Below are 21179 nucleotides of genomic sequence, written 5' to 3' on the forward strand. Positions count from 1 at the left end.
GTTCAAAAGCACGTAAGAAATGCAAGTAGGAAAATAGGAACCACCTTTGGTGGGAAGGGAACAGTGTTCCGTGCGCCTTTGCCGTTGAGTCATGCCAGCCACATGACCACGGAGACGTCTTCGGACAGCGCTGGCTCTTCGGCTTTGAAACGGAGATGAGCATGGGTTGTAAGCGTGGAAAACGGTCATCAGTCACGTCTTCCAGTGCTGTTGTTAACTTCACTAAACAGTCACTAAATGAACCGTTGCAAGCCAAGGATTACCTGTAGTAATACAGTAGCTCTGAATCTTTACCTGAGTTTGCTTTCTTTGGAAGAAGGCAATTCCTAATCTTTTAGCATTTTTCCTTCTCTGGGTTTAGATTCCAAATAAATCAGGAAAAAACAAAACAAAACAGGGCCGTAACTTATTTCCACAGTACAAGTATGATTCATGCAGCTGCTTTTCCATTTTTTATTAAAGAGAGAGAGAAAGAGAGAGAGAGAGAAAGGGAGGGAGGAGAAAGAGTTAGAGGGAGGAAGAAAGAAAGAAAAAGAAAGCAAGAAAAAAGAAAGAGGAAGGAGAGAGAGAGTTAGAGGGTGGGAGAAAGAAAAAGAGGAAGGGAAGGAGGGAGGGAGAGAAGAAAGAAAAATGAAGGGAAGAAAGGAGGGAGGAGGGAGGAGAGAGAGAGGGAGGAGGAGGGTGGGAGAAAGAAAAAGAGGAAGGGAAGGAGGGAGGGAGAGAAGAAAGAAAGAAAAATGAAGGAAAGAAAGGAGGGAGGAAGGAGGAGAGAGAGAGGGAGAAGGAGGGAGAAAGAAAAATGAAGAAGGAAAGAAAGAAGGGAGGAGGGAGGGAGGAGAGAGGGAGGGAGAAGGAGGGAGAAAGAAAAAGAGGAAGGGAAGGAGGGTGGGAGAGAAGAAAGAAAGAAAAAATGAAGAAGGAAAGAAAGAAGGGAGGAAGGAGGGAGGAGAGAGAGAGGGAGAAGGAGGGAGAAAGAAAAAGAAAGGAAGAAGGAAAGAAAGAAGGAAGGAAGGAGAGAGAGTTAGAGGGAGGGAGAAAGAAACAGAGGAAGGAAGAGAAGAAAGAAAGAGTTACAGGGAGGGAGAAAGAAAAAGAGAGAAAGAAGAGAGGGTGGGAAGAAAGAAAGAAAGAAAGAAAGAAAGAAAGAAAGAAAGAAAGAAGGAAGGAAGAAATCCCAGGGAAGCTTAACTTTTATTAACAAGCAAAAGCAAGAAAAAGAGAGAAAGAGAGGGTGGGAAGAAAGAAAGAAAAGAAAAGAAAAGAAAAGAAAAGAAAGAAAGAAAGAAAGAAAGAAAGAAAGAAAGAAGAAATCCCAGGGAAGCTTAACTATTGTTAACAAGCAAAAGCAAGAAAAGGAGAGAAAGAGAGGGTGGGAAGAAAGAAAGAAAAGAAAAGAAAAGAAAAGAAAAGAAAAGAAAAGAAAGAAAGAAAGAAAGAAAGAAAGAAAGAAAGAAAGAAAGAAAGAAAGAAAGAAAGAAAGAAAGAAAGAAAGAAAGAAGAAATCCCAGGGAAGTTTAACTTTTGCTAACAAGCAAACCCCACCCTTTTTGGGGAGTGGGGTAAAACAGGCTCCTGCATCTTATATAAACTGACATGTTTTCCCTCTTTCCGAAATCCACATTCCCTTCCCCTGAGGCCTCACCCACACCCTTTCCCAAGAGGAATTCCACAGCAGAGTCTAAGCTTAAAGGGGTTAGAAACCAATTGGATGCAATTAACTAACAGAAGTCAATGTAAGTAAACAAGTAAAAAAATAAGTATCTTTATAAGTAAGGAACAAATTTATCCGGTTTCTATTGTTTTCTACCGTAGCCGGTTTTGGGACGGTTAAGGCGTCCACGATCCTCCAATGAGATGGTTGGCTACAGAAATTGGATTAAAGAAACGCATAATCAGCTTATTAAGATGGAAAACTTCATCATACAAGAGAGACGTCGATGTAATTTTCGGAGTTTCTTTTTCCCCCCCTAAGTTGTGGTCAACTTTGAAAGGTGAAGAACACAAAACAACTTTACGTGGACTTCCTAAATTGCATTCCATATGGATTCAATAGGGAACGCGGTGGCTCAGTGGCTAAGCTTGTCAATCAGAAAGTTCGGCAGTTGGGCGGTTCGAATCCCGAGCGCCGCATAACGGAGTGAGCTCCCGTGACTTGTCCCAGCTTCTGCCAACCGAGCAGTTCGAAAGCAGGTAAAAAAATGCAAGTAGAAAAATAGGGACCACCTTTGGTGGGAAGGTCACATGACCACGGAGACAGCACTGGCTCTTCGGCTTTGGAACGGAGGTGAGCACCGCCCCCTAGAGTCGGGGATGACTAGCGTGCATGCGCGAGGGGAGCTTTTATCTTTACTTATTGACAGAATGCTTCCTTCCTCTCTATTTTCAACCCTCAAAGTCATCCAAATAATCGAATGCCAATCTTCAATTAATGCAAAGCGGTCCCTGTATTGAAACGGCACAAGATATCAAGTTAACAACAAAGGGATAAAGGAGTTTCAAAATCTCGTTTTCCTCTGTGGCAACCTACCCCTCTCCTAGAAAAATGAAGATATTTTAGGAAAAAATTAAAAGGGCACAGAGTATTTCCCCTAAAAAGGAGGCAGAAACTCACACACACACACCCTTTGTCAATGGGCCATTAAGGCCTGGGTCAGTTCTATTCTACATAACAAAGGTCTACCTCCTTCAGGCAGAGCCATAACAGGAATTGCCCAAAGCACTTTCATTACATCATCACCCAGCAAGAGTCAACCAAGCTTGGGACTCAGGACAGCCTACAGAGTTGCCCCCCGCATGGCCCCAAGGGAGTCTGACAACCAATCAGAATACCGGCTCAAATTCAAAAGGCCAGAGAGGGTATAAAACCCAGGCACGCTCAGCATCTCTCCCCTTTTTTTTCTTTCTTCAACCAACATCTTCAAGGCATGTGGTCCTGTCCACCATTAAACCATCTTTCCAAGCAGCCTCCATGTTTCCAGGGTCTTTTTCTCCACTTAACCCAGATGGACGTTTCTTCCAACACATCCACAAACACGGGTAGTCCTCCACTTATGAGCACCACTGCGCCCCAAATGTTCGTTGTTAAGAGAAATGGCGGTGAAGTGTATTTTTGCTCCGGACGGAATTTATTTTTAACCATGGCTTTGTTGGAAGTTAAACCCCACCCCTCTCTCCTAGGGAAATGAAATATTTTAGGAAATGTTGAAAAGGCGGAATATTTCCCCTAAAAGGAGAAGTAGAAACTCAGCCGCCCCCACCTTTGTCGATGGGCCATTAAAGGGCCCGAGGCAATCTATTCTACATAACAAAGATCCCCGCCCCCATTCAGCTCCAGGGCGACAGGATTAAGGCATGACAGTATTAGCCCTCACCACAGGGCACCTGGGAGGAAGCGATGCTCACCCAAATGTGGACTCACACCCTGCATGGACCCACCAATCAGAATACAAGCTCAGGTTCAAAGGCCAGAGAGGGCATAAAACCAGGCACTTGTTGAGTAAAGTGAGAATTGTCTGATCTCCCATCAATGAGGCTAAGCATTTCTATACATGACATTATTATGTATACATTACACGTTGGATATATGACATTATCCCCAAATAAACAAAGAGCATTACAGGCTAATATTAGCATGTAAGGGAGGGGGGGAAACACACCTGGATAGGTTTCCACCCTGCATTTAAAAAAATCAACTTGAATTAAACCCGGAGAGGAAAAAGGATGCACCATTTTGAGTGGCCAGCAAACAAACTTTAGGCATTAGTGCCATAGTGCAAACTTCCCATTGCAGAAAATTTAGCAATAGCAATAGCAGTTAGACTTATATACCGCTTCATAGGGCTTTCAGCCCTCTCTAAGCGGTTTACAGAGTCAGCTTATTGCCCCCAACAACAATCCGGGTCCTCATTTTACCCACCTCGGAAGGATGGAAGGCTGAGTCAACCCTGAGCCGGTGAGATTTGAACAGCCGAACTGCAGAACTGCAGTCAGCTGAAGTAGCCTGCAGTGCTGCATTTAACCACTGCGCCACCTTGGCTCTTGCCGGATTCCCGGATTCAATTTGTAATCAGAAGCTGATCTTCCAGAATTTAGGATAACTACATTGTCACTTTGAATGTACACGAATCAGCATAGATTAAAATGAAATTTCGACCGACGCAGCTCCCTTGCGGGAGTACTGTGAAGCCGTTCCCATGGCAATTCTACTGTGCTGTACAGTAGGCGCCATCTTAAGGCACAACAGGCTGTATCCTAACACTATCACTCTAACGCACGCTGTCACTGTCAAAAGTACTGTGATTTGACACTATAGATATGATTCATTCCTTTCCGTTTCAGTAGCAGTTATACTGGAACACACACACACACACACACACAGAGACAAACACACACACACACACCCTGAGTGGTGTCTTACCTCCATTGTTATTTGTTTCCAGAGAGTAAGTCATCTGTGTACCAAGTTTGGTTGAAATGGCATTCCAGAGTTATGCTGAAACATACATGTTTTTATATATGTATATATAGATAACTCAGAGAAACAACAGTCTAGTTCAAATATATACATATATAAATGATAATTCTCCAATTTATTACACAAAGACACACTTTTGAATAGTAATGGTAGAGGTTCCCCTCGCACATATGTGCTAGTCCATCCAACCACCTCCTTCTCTGCCGTCCCCTTCTTCTTCTTCTGCCCTCCATCGTTCCCAGCATGAGGCTCTTCTCCAGGGAGTCCTTCTTCCTTCTCCTTAGGTGGCCAAAGCGTTTGAGTTTCCTCTTCAGAATCTGGCCTTCTAAAGGGCAGTCAGGGTTGATCTCCTCCAGGACTGACCGGTTGGATGGCCTTGCAGTCCAAGGGACTCAATGCAGGAGTCTTCTTCTCCAGCACCAGAGTTCAAAGGCCTCCATTCTTTGGTGCTCAGCCTTCCTTATGGTCCAACCTTCACAGCCATCCATTGCAAGTGGGGAAACCACAGCCTTGACTATATGCACTTTTATTGGCAGGGTGATCGATGTCTCTGCTTTTTAATAAGCTGTCCAGATTTGCCATCTCTTTCCTCCCCAAGAGGAAGTGTCTTTGAATTTCTTGACTGCCGTCCCCATCTGCGGTGATCTTGGAGCCCAGGAAAAAGGGCGTCGGTACTTACCTGATACGCCTCTTCTCATAGTGGGGGAGGAGTAGCCAGGATGGGATGACCTTATCCTCTCGTTGATTGGACTGAGTCAGATAAGCTCTTGGTCATCTTGGCAGGCTTAATTGTACGCAGAAACGATTCTGGGGGAGTTGGCTTTCCAAATGAAAGGGAAAGAAAAATATTGTTCGAATAAAAACCAGATCTTTTCTTAAGACCCAGAACCGGAGCTAAAAACCCTGGCTCCTTTCTCTAGCCGGCTGAAAACCAGATATTGAGTTATATTATGAATCAGAGCACCATGCCGCTATCATTCTTAAATCTTTTTATCTTTCTTCAATTGTCAGAAGGGTGGCTGACATCCCAGTTCTTCTGCAACTGAAGACAAAACGCTTGTCAGTGGCAATTCACCTTCTAGAAAGCTTCTCTCTACACAAGCAGGGCGGGGCGGGGGGGAAACCCATGCAGTTGAATTTCGCTGGGCTGTTTAATCACGCTAAGCATGGCAGTTTCTAGCAAGTCCTGTGGTCTGAGTGATCCCTTTGCATTATCTGTTCCTCTTCTGGAAATCCCATGACCACCAAAAAAATAATAATAATAAAAGGAAAGGAAACTCACAGGGGTTTTCACAACAAATGAGGGCAGGGTGTTTAACAAACTTGCCCCCCCCCACCCCGTGACTTCAGGGGATGGAGGGGAGGAAAGGGGGGGGTGCAAACCAAGAGGTTGTACTTGGGAAAAGTGGCCCAAAGCATCACATTCCTCTTTAGAAATCTTACTCTCGGGGGTTACAAGCCAGCAGCTCCGTAAATGAAAATAGTGCGGGAAATGAGCAAAATACTAAAGGGAAGGATGGATGGGTGGGTGGGTGGGTGGGTGGGTGGATGGATGGATGGATGGATGGAAGGAAGGAAGGAAGGAAGGAAGGAAGGAAGGAAGGCAGGCAGGCCTGGAATTTTGGATGGATTAATGGCCTGGAAGTATGTATGTATGTATGTATGGATGGATGAAGGAATGGATGATGGATAGAAGGAAGACCTGGAATTATGGATTGATGGTCTGGAATTTAGGATGGATGGATGAATGGATGGCTCAGTGGCTAAGAACCTGAGCTTGTCGGTCAGAAAGGTTGGCAGTTCAGTAGTTCAAATCCCTAGCGCCGCATAACGGAGTGAGCTCCCGTTACTTGTCCCAGCTTCTGCCAACCTAGCAGTTCGAAAGCACATAAAAAATGCAAGTAGAAAAACAGGAACCACCTTTAGTGGGAAGGTAACAGCGTTCCGTGCGCCTTCGGCGTTGAGTCATGCCGGCCACATGGCCACGGAGACGTCTTCGGACAGCGCTGGCTCTTTGGCTTTGAAATGGGGATGAGCACCGCCCCCTAGAGTCAGGAAGGACTAGCACATATGTGCGAAGGGAACCTTTATCTTTAGCTAAACATTTTAGCAAGTCATATAAATCCCGTTGTTGACCAGTTTCTGGATGGTTCTATCAGAAATCTCTGTGTGTCTCCATGCCAAGGTGGCGCAGTGGTTAAATGCAGCACTGCAGGCTACTGCTAGATCAGCAGGTCAGCGGTTCAAATCTCACCGGCTCAGGGTTGACTCAGCCTTCCATCCTTCCGAGGTGGGTAAAATGAGGACCCAGATTGTTGGGGGCAATATGCTGACTCTCTGTAAACCGCTTAGAGAGGCCTGAAAGGCCTATGAAGCGGTATATAAGTCTACTGCTATTGCCCTAAATCCCACGCTCACTCAAGGTGTAAAGCTGAAAGGAGATTAGACCTTTCAACAAGTCGAAAATCCAAATCAACCACAAAGTTCTTATAGTAAAGAATGCAAAAAGAGAGAGAGAGAGAGAGAAAAGTTTTAGAATGGTCTTCACAATCTTTGGGCTTCAAAATTATTGAATATCATTTGGGGAGCTCTCCAACACGCAGTGCTGGCAAGAATATTCCTGAACTAGAAAATTTCTGTAAGAAAGAGGGAGGGGGGTGGGAAGCAAGAATAAAAATCCTCGGCTGACAGATAGAAGTTGTTTTTTGCCGAAGGAGAAACCGCAAAGTATTCATTACGAGAGGGCCCAAACTTTTCTGCCCATCATATTCACCGCTTTCTTAATTTGAATCCGTCAGCAACGGGCACGCCAGCTGTAGCAAACCTGTTCACGTTTACACAACAATGCTGTGTTTACTTGTGGCACGTAGACATTGCGTCAGCGTATGCTGACTTGGGGGTGCCTTGAAACGTACAATTGGATGTGCGGTGTCCTAAATTTTAGTTACGGCTGCAAATTACACATTAGCCTCGTTTCCTTTAAATATTTTTGGCTCTGTGTGAAGTCCAAACAGCTGCGATTCTTCACTATGTGCAAGTTGCAACGCCTGTGTCATTTTATCAATGTTGGCATCTTGATTACATCAGAGAAAGTGTCCCAATTTCCCATCTAAGCCAGACTGCAACAATGATGCTTGTCAGAACGCTCAGTTCCTGGGTTGGTACAGGTGGTCCTTGACTTACGAACATTCATTTAGCAAACATTTGGAATTATGAGGACACTGGAAAGAGTGAGAATTAACACAAGTGCTTTTGGCTCTACTCGGAAACCACTTCTGGACTTTGTACTTGAGGAGGGGAGGAGGGAATGAAACTTTGATTTTGGGTTTAGATCGATCTGTTATAGAAATGCCTAGTTTATATTACTATGCAAACGTAAATATTTCAGGTTTGATATTACTTCTTATTATACTGCAGCAAAGAGAGTCCAGAGTCAATGTCTTTTCTTTCTATCTTTCTTTCCTTCTTTCTCCCCTCCCTCCTTTCTTTCTCTTTTTTCTTCCTTCCTCTAACTCCTTCCTTCCTTCCCTTCTTCCTTCCTTTCTTTCTTTCTTTCTTCCCTCCCTTTCTTTCTTTTTCTTTCTCCCGCCAATTCCTTCCTTCCTTCCTTTCCTTCTTCCTTTCTCTTTCTTCCCTCCCTTTCTTTCTCTTTTTTCTCCCTCCCTCTAACTCCTTCCTTCCCTTCTTTCCTTCTTCCTTTCTCTTTCTTTCTTTCTTCCCTTCCTTTCTTTCTTTTTCTTTCTCCCTCCAATTCCTTCCTTCCTTTCCTTCTTCCTTTCTCTTGCTTCCCTCCCTCCTCTTTCTCTTTTTTCTCCCTTCCTCTAACTCCTTCCTTCCCTTCTTCCTTTCTTCCGTTCTTTCTTCCCTCCCTCCCTCCCTTTCTTTTTCTTTCTCCCTTCCTCTAGCTCCTTCCTTCCTTCCCTTCTTTCTTCCTTCCTTCCTTCCTTTCCTCCCTCCTTTCTTTCTGTTTTTTCTCCCTCCCTCTAACTCCTTCTTTCCTTCCTTCCTCTCTACACTTTTCCTCCCCTATTTTTTCCTATTACAGGTAGTCTTCGACTTACAACCGTCCGCTTAGTGACCGTTCAAAGTTGCAACGGCACTGAAAAAAGTGACTTACGACCGTTTTTCACATTTATGGCCGTTGCAGCTTCCCCATGGTCACAATTCAAGCACTTGGCAACTGATTCCTATTTATGACGGTCGCAGTGTCCCGTGTGTGTGTGTGTGTGTGTGTGTGTGTGTGTGTGTGTCACACGATCCCCCGTTGCAACCTTCTGATAAGCAAAGTCAAGGGGGAAGCTGGATTCACTTAACAACAGGTCGTAAGTGTGAAAAACAGTCATAAGCCGGGTTTTTTCTGTGCCATTGTGACTTTGAACGGTCACGAAGTGAACTGTTGTAAGTCGAGGACTACCTGTACCGGTGATGGGTTCAAGAAAAAAAAGGAAACTCTCGTTCTTCACCACAAAGCTCTCCCAAACATCCTAAGCCCATGATGGGGAACCTATGACACATGTGCCACAGGTGGCATGCCAGCCATCGCCCCAGCCCAGCTCCAACACGCGTGTGTGCACGCCTCCCACCGGCCAGCTGATCTTTGGGTCTCTGCCGCGCATGCACGGGGGGAGGGCACATGCGGGGGACACCCGCACGCATGCACGGGGGTGCATGTGCGTGGGGCACTTACATTGCATTTGGAGGGGGTTGCACAAATGCATGCATCCCCGTGCCCCATTTTGAGCCTCCTGAACCAACCTGGGGATGCGCATGCATGCGTGGGGGAGGGGGGCACTTGCATTGCATTTGGGGGGTTTGCGCGCACGCGCTTTGGGCATCACCGAAAGGTTTAGCCATCTCTGTCCTAAGCAAACCCCCAAAACCCAGCAACCCCAGAAGAAAAAATGGGGGTCATCTATAATGTAAGAACTGCAACGGTCACTATGTGGGACAAAGAGGCAGAAGCGTGGCAGAAGGCATCCATCAACCCCAACTGGTCGTCAAAGAGACAACGGACCTTCTTCTATTCCACAACATACAGACAGATTTAACCGTAGTTTGGATTGGGAAAGCGTGACCCTCCTAGGCGAAGGGCCAAGTCCCAAAAACGGAGCCTGGCCCTTGGACAAATCGGCCATCGACGGACACATAGACATTAACAACAGCTACAGACAATGCCAAAGAGACAATCAAGCAGCCCAAAAGGACTCCAGCCACTCTCCACCAGGAATCCGCACTCAGACCAAGGTTAACTTAGGACCAACAATCAAGTAAATTACCCCCCCCCAATCAAGAAACTGCCAAAGAGCCATCAGTAAACAGCCCAACCAAAGGGATCTCTAAGGCTGCCCCCAACCCGCAAGACCCCCAGAATATAAACTGACAGCAAACAACTCTCCTTCATAGCACTGATGATGTTACCTAGTTGGGTCATGAAACGTCTGCACGAAAACAAGCGAGCTCAGGTTGGCTTTTCCAGCAAGCCGGCCTGGCCTGAACAAAATAAAATAAATGATTGATTACACTGTTAATTTTAATCTAATGTTTAAAATGTTTTGTTAATATTAATTGGGTTTGTTTTTCGATACTCTTATCTAATTTTCTTTTTAACTTTTGTAATATATATTTTTTAATGTTGTACGCCACCCTGAGTCCTTTGGGAGAAGCGCGGCATATAAATCTAATAAACAAACAAACAGAAAGTACCAAAGTCGCCTAAAATATTCATCTCATTTTTCCCTTCTAAAGGAATGCAGGAAAGATATAAAGTCCTCCTGCTTCCAATCCCCACTTCCTTCTAGCACTGATGATGTTACCTAGTTGGGTCATGAAACTTCTTGAAGGAAACAAGCAAGCACAGAGAGCACCAAGAACCCCCACAGTCCTCCTCCTCCTCCTCCCTCCTTCATCCTCCTCTTCCTCTCCGCAAGCCCCACTCCCTTCTAGCACTGATGAAGTTACCTAGTTGGGTCGTGAAACATCTGCAAGAAATCAACCAAGCTCAGAGAGCACCAAGGACCCACAATTCTTACAAAAAAGCATCTGTCTGGAGAATGTGACGCTCTGCAGCATTCGGGGGGGGGGGGGGAGGAATCATAACGCAACGACTCTGAACTAGGAAGAAACGTCAGACCTAGTTTTGAATCTATAAAATGTCTCCAGGACTAAGATTATTAATTTTTTTCCCCTTGGGCAGAAGTCTCTGGAGAATCCAGGGACAATTTTATCCTTCCCCGAGAACACCTTGACCCAAAACCTACCGTATTTTTCAGATTATAAGACGCAGTGGTGTATAAGATGCACCAAGGTTTCGAAGAGGTAAGTTAGAAAAAAAAAAGTTTTTTGCCTTTCCCCAGCCCCCAGAGGCACTCTGCAGGCTTCAGCAGGCCTGGGGGAAGGGGGGGGAAAAAACCCAGTTTTTGCGAGAAATGGCCCATTTTTCACAAAAATGGGATGTGGGAGCAAGGCTTTGGGAAGTGAAAAATGGCTGCATTCGGTGTATAAGACGCGCCAACATTTCCACGCTCTTATACTCCGAAAAATACAGTATTTATTTGCACAGATCGGTGAAGAGGTGAAAATGGTGTTTTTTAAAGTCCTCCTTCTCAAATGCTGATTTACAATACAATACAATAGCAGAGTTGGAAGGGACCGTGGAGGTCTTCTAGTCCAATCCCCTGCCTAGGCAGGAAACCCTATACCGTTCCAGACAAATGGCTATCCAACCTCTTCTTAAAGGCTTCCAGTGTTGGGGCATTCACAAGTTCTGGAGGCAAGCTGTTCCACTGATTAATTGTTCTCACTGTCAGGAAATTTCTCCTCAGTTCTAAGTTGCTTCTCTCCTTGATTAGTTTCCACCCATTGCTTCTTGTTCTGCCCTCAGGTGCCTTGGAGAATAGCTTGACTCCCTCTTCTTTGTGGCAACCCCTGAGATATTGGAGGACTGCTATCATGTCTCCCCTGGTTCTTCTTTTCATTAAACTAGACATACCCAGTTCCTGCAACCGTTCTTCATATGTTTTAGCCTCCAGTCCCCTAATCCTCTTTGTTGCTCTTCTCTGCACTCTTTCTAGAGTCTCCACATCTTTTCTACATCGTGGCGACCAAAACTGGATGCCGTATTTCAAGTGTGGCCTTATAAAGTGGTATTAACCCTTCATGTGATCTTGACTCTCTCCCTTCATTTATGCAGCCTAGAACTGTGTTGGCTTTTTTGGCAGCTGCTGCACACGGCTGGCTCCTATTTAAATGCTTGTCCACTAGGACTCCAAGATCCCTTTGATTTGAAGGAACCCATTGGAGGTACAGATTCAGGTAGTCCTTAATTTACAACAGTTCATTTAGCGACCGTACGAAGTTAAAACGGCTATGAAAAAAAGCGACTCACGACCATTTTTCACACTGATGACGGTGGCAGCATCCCCCATGCGATTTGCATTCGGATGGTTGGTTAACTGCTTCGTATTTGTGACCCTTGCTATGTCCCAGACTGTTGCTGTGATCCCTTTTGCGACCTTCCGACAAGCGGGGAAGCCTGATTCACTTAATGACCATGCTACTAATTGAACCATTGCAGTGATTCACTTAACAACGGTGGCAAACAAAAGTCACAAAATGAGGCGGAACCCGTTTAACATCTCGCTTAGCAGCAGAAATTTTGGGCTCAACTGTGGTTAGCAATAGCAATTAGACTTATATACCGCTTCATAGGGCTTTCAGCCCTCTCTAAGCGGTTTACAGAGTCAGCATATTGCCCCCAACAACAATCCGGGTCCTCATTTCACCCACCTCGGAAGGATGGAAGGCTGAGTCAACCTTGAGCCGGTGAGATTTGAACCGCCGAACTGCTGAACTGCAGTCAGCTGAAATAGCCTGCAGTGCTGCACTCTAACCACTGCGCCACCTCGGCTCTATAAGTAAGTCAAGGACTAACTATGGTCAATGGAACAGCTTGCCTCCTGTGGTGGGGGACGCCCCATCGCTGGAGATCTTCAAAAGATTGGACGACCCCTGGGTCTTATTATCATATGTGGTGGACGTGTGTAGAAGCAAAAAAAATACTGGACAAAAATACATACATGGTTGGAGAAGAGGATAAAACAGCACCTGGATTTAATGCCAGAAATATTGCTGTTGGGGATTTTTACCTGAAACCCATAGTAAAGGGAACACATATTTAATTATTCACGTATTAACCACCGCTAGAATTGTATTTGCACAACATTGGAAAAGTGAAGAGATCCCTACCGATGAGAAGATGATTAGGAAAATATTAGAACTGTGCAGAAATAAATAGATTAATGCTGGCAATTAAGGAGAAAGAACAAGCTGAATATTGTATGCTACGGGAATTGTTTTATCAATAGTTAGAGAATAAAAATGGAAATTGGAAATAAAAGGAGGAGTTTAAAGAAGGGTAGGAAATATGTTAAGATAGAGATGTAAACGATATCATTGTTAATATTACGATGGGAATACTGTATTTTTTCAGAGGATAAGGCCCACCTTTCCCCCCCCCCCTAAAAGGGCATGGAAATGTCGGTGTGCTTTATACACTGAATACAGCCATTTTGGCCTCCTGAAGCCCCATCTCTGCATCCCATTCTTGCAAAAAAACAGGTGGAAAACAGGCTGTTTTTCGCAAAAACGGAGGCATTTTTGTCTCCCCTCCCCCCCAGCACTCTGCAGGCTTCAACAGGGCTGGAGGAAGGCAAAAATGCCCCCGTTTTTGTGAAAAATGGCCCGTTTTCTGCAAAAACGGGGGCATTTTTGCCTCCCTCCCAGCCCTGCTGAAGCCTGCAGAGTGCTCCTGGGGGGCGGGGAGGACAAAACCTTTTATTTTCCTTACTTACCTCTTTGAAATCTTGGTGCGTCTTATACACTGGCGCATCTTACAGCCCGAAAAATACAGCATATTAAATATTATTATTACATTTTCATTAGAAGATACATTAAGAGTGAAAAATGAAAAGGCTTTTTACTATGTTCAACCGTTTAATATACCATAATTTTAAGATTAGAGGATTAATACTAATGTGAACGATGTTGTAAATTGTGATGGTTATTATTGCACAGAGATCTTGGTACCCAGACGGCACGCTGTTTAAAGGAAGATGGGATGCTCATGTTTTTAATAAATAAATAAATAAATAAATAATAATAATAGATTGGACAATAATTTGTTCAGCCTGGTAGAAGGACTCCTGCCTTGGGCAGGGGGTTGGACTAGAAGACCTCCCGAGGTCTCTTCCAGTTCTAGGATTCTATGATATGTTGATGTCCTAAATAGGACAACTCATTTTGGGCACCTGGATTCTGAAGCTAATTTTGGCTAGCTGGCAGGCGAATCACATCGTTCATCAGTAATTTGTGCTTTAAAAATCAATGTTAACCATCCAGCCTAGGATTTGCGGGTGAAAGTCTGCCAGTTCAAAGTGCATTCCTTCATGGCAATGATTACATCACGCAGGGAAAGACAGCGCGGTGCAGTGGTGAAAGGTTAGAAACTAGGAGATTGGGAGTTCTAGTTCTTCCTTGGGCACAAAGCTAGTTGCCCCCACGATCCCCCATTTGCAACCTTCCCAATTGGCTTCTGACAAGCAAAAACGGGGGGAAGTTGGATTCTCTTAGCGACCACGTGATTCGCTTAGCAACCGTAGCAAAAAAAAAAAGGATTTAAATTCAGACGCGCCTCACTTAATGATCGCCTCACTTAAGCCATGGAAATCCTGCTACCCTATTTTGTTGTACAACCCTGCTAAATTCAGGACGGATCCCACTAAGCCATGAGGACTAGCTGCATTTAAGGAGGAGTTTGCAATCCTTGGGAATGATTGCAGAGTTAGCATGTATTTTTCCCCCTCCCTCTCCGGTCGATTAATTATTAATTGACTCAAAAATTGGCTCAGTTCTGTAATTGGTATCTGGAAACCCCATGACTTTTTTCACTGTGGTGTTTAATGCACCTTTGTGTTTCTTTTCAATAATTTAACTTTGTAGCCAAGCAAGAGCGATCCTGTTGCATTTAAAAAAAAAAAGTCTGCAAGGAAATGTTGAGTTTGATCCAATACCGTTGCTTGTTTAACAAGCTACATAAACACAGTAGCCATGCTCTCTTTGCACAACTGGAGCTAAAAGTTTTGCAACAGTAACCGTCCACCAGTAAGTTCAAAAAGAAACAACTCAATTTTTCCTCCTCATTTGAAAAGATGGAAAAGATAAAAAACCTTGTTTAAAAACAAAACGATCACACGGTTTTTGTAGCCAGCCCCGAACCGTTGACTCAATCTTGAAACTGTCAAGATCACTGCTCCGATTTCCAAATAATTCAAAATTATCTATACCTCCAAACCCAATTTTCCAGGCCCTGCCAGCCTCCGCTCTAATTAATAATTCTCCCTTTATTGGAATATATGCATGGGTGGGTGGGTGTGTGTGTGTGTGTCGCACTCAAACATATAAACATCAACAGGTATTATAATCCCTAATTCAAAGGATTGCAACAGATGGAAAACATGGCTAAATAAGATAATTATTCCCTTTCCCGAATGCCATCACTCTGCTAAACAACTAATTCCCATAACAGTCAAATTATTTACTAAGACTGGATTGCTATTATTCTTCTCATCCTTCCTAGTTCCTACCTCTTCCCACTTATGATTATAACCATGTTGCTTCTATCTTTAAAACTGATATTGTTTTATTTGTTTCCCACTATGATTTGACTGCTTATTAGTAACCTATGACCATTCACTCAGTGTTGCATCTTATGATTCCTGATGAACATATTCTATTTTATTTTTCTTTATGTACCAAAGACAAATTCCTTGTGTGTCCAATTACACTTGGCCAATAAAGAATTCTATTCTATATTCTATATTCTGTATTCTGTATTCTATATTCTATTTAAATACAAAAATGAAGAAGCTAACCTTAATGGAGAAATCAAGTTTGAAATATAGGAGTAGCAAAATCTGAGAGGAATTACAAGATAGATAGATAGATGATAGATAGATAGATAGATAGATAGATAGATAGATAGATAGATAGATAGATATAGATAGATAAATAGATAGGTAGGTAGGTAGATAGGTATAAATAGATATAGATAGATAGATAGATAGATAGATAGATATAGACAGACAGATAGATATAAATAGATAGAGATAGATATAAATAGATAGAGATAGATAGATAAATAGACAGACAGATAGATAGATAGATAGATAGATAGATAGATAGATAGATAGATGATAGCTAGATAGATATAAATAGATAGATAGATAGATAAATAGATAGGTAGGTAGGTAGGTAGCTATAAATAGATATAGATAGATAGATAGATAGATAGATAGATAGATAGATAGATAGATAGACAGATATAAATAGATAGAGATAGATATAAATAGAGATAGATAGATAATAGACAGACAGATAGATAGATAGATAGATAGATAGATAGATAGATAGATAGATGATAGATAGATATAGATATAAATAGATAAATAGATAAATAGATAGGTAGGTAGGTAGGTAGGTAGGTATAAATAGATATAAATAGATAGATAGATAGATAGATAGATATAGATAGATAGATAGATAGATAGATAGATAGATAGATAGATAGATAGATAGATAGATAATAGACAGACAGACATAGATAGATAGATAGATAGATAGATAGATAGATAGATAGATAGATAGATAGATATAGATAGATAGATATAAATAGAGATAGATAGATAGATGATAGATAGATAGATAGATAGATAGATAGATAGATAGATAGATAATAGACAGACAGACAGACATAGATAGATAGATAGATAGATAGATAGATAGATAGATAGATAGATAGAAATAGATAGATATAATAAATAGTTAGGTAGATAGAGATAGATAGATATAGATAGATAGACAGACATATCTCCTCGAACAATATTGCATGAAGTTTCTTGAAGACAGAACATTCTTAAAAACAATGATTTTTTCAGACTGTAAGGAGAAAGAGAGACCTGCTATTACAAAGAGGTTTCATTATATCCAGACTTTTTTTTTAAATGCATCACCGGAACATTTTAGGTTACCCTATGATGTTCTAAGGATGAATTCCCAAAGGAGGAAGATTGCACAAATTATAAGGAAATAATTAGTTTAAAATCCATGGGGCCTTTGGAAAGAACATTAAAGCTTTTTCAGAAGAACAAAACGTTACTTATTCCGCAGTAGCAACCGACTTAAAAGGGTCACAGAAGCGTCCCTTTTGCTCCACGGATGAAGCCAAAGCAGGGAGAGAGATCCCTAGTCGATCCCTCTCTCCAGGGGATCAAGTTTGAAATCCCTGCTGTGGTTCAGAGCACACAATGGGTAGAGACTTCAAGAGTCAAACAGTCTGGGTTTGAGTTACAAGGCACTTCCCGCGATGCAGGCCGGAGATAAGGAAGGGCCCGGCCCCCGTTGACATTTTAAGTCACAGTTCGGATCCAAAGCAAGAAAGAAAAATCATCCTTCAAACTACTTTTTCAGCCCCGGGAGGAAAGGGACACTGCAGGAGGAGGGTTCTCTCCTACTAAAATCCACCTTTAAATGAAAATATTTGTAGCTCAGGGGTCCTTGGTGGTCTCTGAGCTTGGCTGTTTTCTTGCGGACGTTTCATGGCCCAACTAGAGAACATCATCAGTGCTCTGACGGTAGTGGGTCATGAAATGTCTGCAAGAAAACAGCCAAAATTGAGAAACCACCAAGGAGCCCTCAAAATCCACCCTGAAATACAGGCAAGTCTCGACTTAATAACCACAATCGAGCCCAAAATTTATGTCGCTAATTGTTCCCCAAAGTATATCAAGCTTTAATTTCTGTAGGGGCAGTCCTTGAATTAGGACAATAACCGAGCCCAACATTTCTGTGGCTAAGCTAGAAAATGGTCAAGTGCCCTGTTTTACAACCTTTCTTGCCACGGTGGTTAAGAGAATCTCACTGCAGCTGTTCAATTAATAACAAGGTTGTTAAGTGAATCCCTCTCCCCCCCCCATTGGCTGGGCTTGTTGTACGGTCCAATTGGTGGGTCCTGGATCCCGTCGCAACCGGTACGCTGCGATGGGGCCGGGCATCCACCTCGGGCATCCACGCACGCTGTGCACACTTGCGCATGCCACTGCCCTGCGAGGCCCCAGCTGCTCGGCGGAGGTTGCGCAGGCGCCGTACGCTGTGCGCGCAATTGGCCGATTTCCCTCAAAAAGCGGTAAGGAACGCGGGTGGGCCCAACGAGCCACCGTTCCGGTACGGTGGCCGCTTCTCCCAGCGGCCACCGGTATGCCCATACCGGACCATACTGCCCAGAACCCACCACTGGTTGCAAAACGGTATCACATGACCCCCAACACCCGTCATAAATATGAGTCAGGTGCTGAGCATCTGAATTTTGATCACATGACCCTGGGGGGTGTCACAACCGTCGTAAGTGTGAAAAAATGTCCAGGGGTTGTTTTTTCCCCCAGTGCTTTTGTTACTTCGAATAGTAATTTAAGTCAAAGGACTGCCTGTGCTGAATCTCAGAATCAGAATAGAGCTGGAAGGGACCTTTGGAGGCCTTATAGTCCAGCCCCCCCCCTGCTCAAGGAGGAGACCCTATTTCAGACAAGTGACCGTCCGGTCTCAATCCATCGCTTTGGATGGATGGAGGCCAACCAAAGACAAAAGTGGGGAAAGACCCCCTCTGAATCCCACCCAAATATTTCCTTTTCCTTTCGCCTCGGCTTTATAGATGTATACACATACATACATGCACATGTACACATCATGCATTCACACACAGACACACAGACACACAAAATGCCCCTTTTGGGAAAGGCCTCGAAAAGTCGCCTTTCGCAACAGGCTCTGCTCTCATTCCTTCCTGCATCTCGGGCCGGCCGGAGGGAGAGAAGGAAAAACAGGGTGGAAAGCATCTGTATGAATGCCAAGCGGGCTGGGCCAGAGGCCTGGGCTCACTTCCTCACCGCCGGAAAAGAAGAGAAGGGCCTTGTTAAGCCACCACGGTTAGATAGATTTCCCCCCCCCCCCTGGATTCCCCCAAAAATGATGCATGCGCTTCCTGTATCGGAGAATATACATATAGATATTACGTGCTTTTCCCTTATCTTGGCATGGAAGGATGTTTCTCGCAATCAGACAAACTTGCAGATTCTGGGAGGGGTCAGCAACGCAGCTCCAAAAAAAAAAAAAATCCAGCTTCTCCAGAAAAATATTCCATTCCCCCCCCCCCTCCCGTCTCTTCCCAAAACAACCCACCCCTTTGGCAGATCCAAATCGAAAGAAAAAGCAGTCGGAAATACTTTTCCATCGAGAGAATCGTAGGTAACCCACGGTCAGGAAAACACCCAGCAACAGGGGAGGGGAGGGGGGGAGGCTTTGGGGGCTGGGGTGCAAAGGTGAATTCCGGAGCCTTGCATGGCTGGGCAGCCCGTAAACCTGGTTTATTTCCTGGCAATAACTAGGTTAAAAGCAAGGTTGGAAGGGGGCAGCCCAGGAGGATGGGGACTGGGAAAGGAGGAGGGAAGAAGGTAATCTGCCTTCCATTAAAATACTAATATTACTAATATTACTAATATTACTAATATTACTAATATTACTAATATTACTAATATTACTAATATTACTAATATTACTAATATTACTAATATTACTAATATTACTAATATTACTAATATTACTAATATTACTAATATTACTAATATTACTAATATTACTAATATTACTAATATTACTAATATTACTAATATTACTAATACTACTAATACTACTAATATTACTAATATTACTAATAATAATAACATAATAATAATAAGAATAATTCATAAGCACCAGTCTATGATATTTGCAAACATTTTTCAATGTTCAGTTGACATAGTTTCATGTTTCATGAATAAAAGAGATGATAATAATAATAATAATTACCATCTATATTTGCAATTAAAGGTTCAGTTGACTGAGTTTCAGGTTTCATGAATAAGAGATAATAATACTAATCACCAGTCTATATTTGCGATACATTTTTAAATGTTCAGTTGACTGTTTCATGTTTCATAAATAAAAGAGATAATAATAATAATACTAATAATTACCATCTATATTTGCGATTAAAGGTTCAGTTGACTGTTTCATGTTTCACGAATAAGAGATAATAATACTAATAATACGAATCGCCAGTCTATATTTGCGATACATTTTTAAATGTTCAGTTGACTGTTTCATGAATGCAAGAGATAATAATATTAATAATAATAAATAATAGTAATCATGAGGAAATTTGCACTGGGGAGGGGAAAGGGGGGAAAAGGGGGGGGATTCCACCACCCCAAAGAGAAGCTCAAAGGAGAGTTTGAAGGGTTTCTTCGGGGGGGGGGGTAAGGGGGGTGCTGCGGATGATGGGAGATGGATTCCAGCTCCAACCTTCAAAGGGGGCTGACTTGCACGCCGAAAGGAGCGGGTGCAAAAGTGCAAACGAGGGAGGGGGGGTTAAGGGGGGTTGGGGAGGCGTTCCCCCCGCAGAGAAAGGGAAGAGGGGGAGGGAGGGGGGGAAATGACTCGGACTTACGACGGGCGGAGCTCACAGCCTCCTCCTCCGGTCCCGGGCGCGACGGCGGCGGCACCTCCCTTTCCCCAGCGGCGGCTGCCGAGCCTGCCCGCCGCCCTCGCCGCCACCGCGGTGCCGCTCCATGCACGGGGACGACGAGCGAGGGCGGCGGCGGAGGCGCTTCCAGCAGCCCGAAAGGAGGAGGGGGAGGAGGGTCCGCAGCAACGGCCAGCGCGGGCGGGCGGGCGGCGCTTCCCAACCAGGCGCTCGCGGGCGGCGGCGGCGGCGGCAGCAACAGCGGCGGCGTCTCCCTCCCTCCCTCGCTCGCTCGCTCCCCGAAGCCCCGGCCCACGCGCCCGCTGGCGCATGGAAGCCGCGCGGCGATTGGGCGGATGAGAGGGAGGCTCTGGTTGGACGGGGCCGGACGCCACGCTCCGCCCACCCCCCCACCCACTCTCCCCTTCCCCCCGACCCGACCCGACCCGAGAGGGCAGCCCGCGCTCGCGCCCTGGGACTCGGGAAGCCTCGGCCACCTTCGGAAAAGGGAGGGAGGGAGGGAAAGAGGGAGGCCGTTGGCATGGCAACGGGCGGGGAAAGGGAAGGAGGGGGGGCGTGGAGGGCCCGGGAAGGGGAGGATGAAAGTAACAGATTACAGAGTTTGATTTTATTTATTTATTTTATTTATTTTATTTATTTTATTTTATTTAGTTTATTTAGTTTATTTAGTTTATTTAGTTTATTTAGTTTATTTAGTTTATTTAGTTTATTTAGTTTATTTAGTTTATTTAGTTTATTTAGTTTATTTAGTTTATTATTTATTTTATTTAGTTTATTTTATTTAGTTTATTTAGTTTATTTTATTTAGTTTATTTATTTTATTTATTTTATTTATATTTTATTTATTTATTTTATTTGTTTTATTTGTTTTATTCATTTTTTATATTATTTATTTTGTTTATTTGTTTTATTCATTTTGTTTGCTTTATTTATTTTATTTTATTTATTTTATTTGTTTATATATTTTATTTATTTATTATTTTATTTAGTTTATTTAGTTTATTAGTTTATATATTTTATTTATTTTATTTTATTTGTTTTATTCATTTTGTTTATTTGTATTTATTTTATTTATTT

The 21179-nt window shown here is 43.4% G+C and overlaps 1 protein-coding gene across 2 annotated transcripts in view; it reads right to left on the reverse strand.

The window, feature by feature from the left end:
* The window catches only part of PTPRA (protein tyrosine phosphatase receptor type A), a 106781-nt gene extending 86405 nt beyond the window's left edge, over positions 1-20376 (reverse strand). For both annotated transcript variants that reach the window (XM_087723933.1, XM_087723932.1), the window contains exon 1: positions 20067-20376. The gene's annotated coding sequence lies outside the window, so the exon portion shown is untranslated. The remainder of the gene's footprint in view (positions 1-20066) is intronic.
* Between the last annotated feature and the right edge of the window lie 803 nt (positions 20377-21179).

Source organism: Thamnophis sirtalis, unplaced genomic scaffold, assembly GCF_051295495.1.
Source record: "Thamnophis sirtalis isolate CommonGarterSnake01/CBP01778 unplaced genomic scaffold, rThaSir2_p1.2 scaffold_10, whole genome shotgun sequence".
NCBI classification, from domain to species: Eukaryota; Metazoa; Chordata; class Lepidosauria; order Squamata; family Natricidae; genus Thamnophis; species Thamnophis sirtalis.